Below are 3,487 nucleotides of genomic sequence, written 5' to 3'. Positions count from 1 at the left end.
TAGAAAACTTGCTAAATTCGTTGGATTCTATAGAGGAATATATATATATATATATATAATTTATATATAAATTAAATACACACACTCACATATGTGTGTGTGTGTGTGTATAAAATGAGTAACAAAACAAACACCCACAAACACCCATTTTCATTATAATAAACTTAGTGTGGGGTCTTTTTCTTCTGTTTCAGTTCTCTATTAAGGAAGAATTTTTACTGAAAATTTAAGTAAACCAGTAGAAACAAATATAGCCATTCGGATGTTGAAAATATTGCTCAGTGCAGCAAATTCTTTGTGGTATAATTAGACTATATTTTTAGGATGACTTGAAATATATCATTCCTACTCTTTAAGTGGCTATTTGTAGGATTTTGTAAAGTGTTTAATGTTCAGCATAAATAGTATGCTCTAGGGCTTCCTTTTTTTGGTGATTTTACACAGCATAGTGATAATGATAGGAGTGAATGAACAAAATGAAAAATGACAAACTCCTTAATGGTGATTAAACTATATGAAAATTTATTTTCATGTTTTACTAAATACAAAACACCTCAAAGATTTTTTTTACTTTTTGCATAATTCCAGTATGGTATAATTATAGTATAGACATTTTAGAGTTAGATATTCACTAACTAAAGTGTACATAAATTGTGCCTTAATTTAATTTCTGACCTTCTGCTTTATTTTTTCTTGAATTTTACTTGAAGTAGATCATTTTGTCTTATCCTGGTGTTACTTTGGTCCCTTTCTAATTTGAAATTGTTTATATCCTGTTTAAAATCTCAGAAACTATCAAATTTGTCTTTTTAAAGAACCCTAGAAGGGAAGCCCCTTGAAGGCATATTATTCACTATGCTGTCGTGTGTGTGTGTTTTATCAAGATCAATAAATATTTGTTCAAGTAATTAACTTAAAAGAAAAAGAATGGTACATAATTGCCCTATGTTATAATATCAGTTTTTATAGTTTATTTCACTTAGCATAATCCCTCAAGCTCCATCCATTTAATTACAAATGGATTTCCTTCTTTCTCATGGGCAAATAATATTCCATTATATATCACATCTTTTTGTATCCATTCATCTGTTGTAAGACACTTAGGTTGTTTCCATATCTTGGTTATTGTGAATAAAGCTGCAATGAACATGAGACTGCAGCTATGTCTTCAAGATCCTAATTTCATTTCCTTTGGGAATATACCCAGAAGTAGAATTGTTGGATCATATGGTGGTTGTAGTTTTGTTTGAGAAACCTCCATGCTGTTTCCATAATGGCTGTACCAGTTTGCATTCCCACCAACAGTGTATAAGGGTTCTCTCTTCTCCACATCCTTGCCAACAACCTTGTTGTCTTTTTTGTTTCAATAATAGACATTCTAACATGTGAGATATCTCATTGTGATTTTGATTTTTCTGATTACTAGCTATGTTGAGCACTTCTTTCATGTGCCTGTTAACCATTTGTATGTCTTATTTTGAGAAATGTCTGTTGAGAATCTTTGTCCATGTTTAATCAGTTATTTATATTTTAGCTATTGAGTTGTATGAGTTCTTTACATATTTTAGATATTAACCTCTTATCAGATATATGGTTTGCAATTATTTTCTCCTTTTCCATACATTGCCTCTTCACTCTGCCAATTATTTCCTCTGCTTGCAGAAGCTTCTTGGTTTGAAGTAGTCACACTTTTCTATTTTTGCTTTTTTTGTCTATGCTTTTGATGTCATATCCATAAAATCATGCTAAGATCGATGTCAACAAGATTTTCCCAATGTTTTCTTCTATGTGTTTTATGGTTTTAGGTCTTACATTTCAGTCTTTTGTCCATTTTGAGTTGATTTTTGTATATCAAAATAAAAGTGTGAGATAATGGTTCAGTTTTATTCTTTTGCATGTGGATGTCCAGCTTCCCAAGACCATTTGTTGAAGAAACTATTTTTCATCATTGTGTGTTCTTGGTACCCTGGTTGAAGATCAGTTTCTTTGTGTGGATTTATTTCTGGGCTCTGTATTCTGTTCCATTGGTCTATATTTCTGTTTTTATGCTGGTACCACACTGCTTTGATTACTGTAGCTTTGTAGTATTTTTTGAAACCAGGATGTGTAATGTCTCCTGCTTTATTCTTCTTGCTCAAGTTTGCTTGGCTAGTCAGGGTCTTTTGTGGTTCCATATGAATTTTTAAATTATTTTTTCTATTTCTGTAAAAAATCCTGTTGGGTTGATACAATTATGATGTGGCCATTCACAGTTTTGTGCTCCATTGGGTTGCTGCAGCTTTTCATTGTGTTTTGGAGCTATTTTTGTCACTGGATAGTTGTTAAGTCGTTTTTATAAGAGATAAGTGTTGTGGCCTCCTAGTATGCCATCTTGCTGATGTGAGTCTATTACTTTGTAATTGGTTGTTTTTGTGTCCATGTCCTTGAGTTTTGAAAGGAGTATTATGTCTATTTGATCCTTAGTACATTCCATATACCCAGTGGAATTAATTAATTTTAAACAAATAATTCAATATTCAAACTCATTGCAAAGACTGGCAAGACAGGGAAAGTGTTGGTAATTCACAAATAGTAACTACACTAACTATAGGTACATAAGGTGTTGGAGATTAAAATAATCTTTTTATTACTTTTCCTAATAAAAAAACATGCTTATGTATTTACATGATCCTGAATTTAAAACTCACCATGTTAACAGACATAACTTTGGAACCAATTATTGCTCAGTCACACCAAACACAGTGATTAATGGAATAATTACTGGGCTTTTCCAATGTGGCTTTTGAAGATGTATTTTTAATGTTGTTTTCTATTAAAAGCATCTTAACCAAGTGTTCTGAAACTTTATTCCCATGGATGATGCTATCCACACTATACTAGTAGAAAGTGATCCCTAGTATTTGTATAAGAAAGAACAGAGTCTTCTCTTCAGTTCTTTTGTTTCAGTGGTCAATATTTGCTCACACCTTTGCCCATTGTATTCTTGCTGTGTTATGTACTGCTGAGGCATTTGCACGTAACTGAAGCATTAGAACTCAAAGGTCAATAAACATAAATAGCCATACAATATTGAACCTGCAGTTTTGGTTATAACTATGGAACTATGTGTTGGTTAATTACTCTCACCGAATGACACACACACACACACACACACACACACACACACACACACAAATAGCTTAACCATAAAGGGGAAACTTGATATTTGGGATACTGTTCTTTCAGGTTAAGGTAACTACACAGTCAAGCAGTATCCACAGTCATGGGAAACATGTCATTAACTGCATATAAGTTAATATATGTTAATAACTGCATATAAACCAGAATATAAGCTGGTTTTGGCAATGAAAGTATAATAACAAGACTTAGCAATCTTTATTTTTCCAAAGAAATGATTAAAATTATATATAAATATGAAATATTCACTATTCCTTTGAATGCTATAAACAAATTTATAATATATGAGAGCCGGACGCGCAAGCTCAGC

Source organism: Lipotes vexillifer, unplaced genomic scaffold (genome assembly GCF_000442215.2).
Source record: "Lipotes vexillifer unplaced genomic scaffold, Lipotes_vexillifer_v1.1 scaffold1681, whole genome shotgun sequence".
NCBI lineage: Eukaryota > Metazoa > Chordata > Mammalia > Artiodactyla > Lipotidae > Lipotes > Lipotes vexillifer.
The sequence above is the reverse complement of the archived record's forward strand: the minus strand, read 5'-3'. Positions refer to the sequence as shown.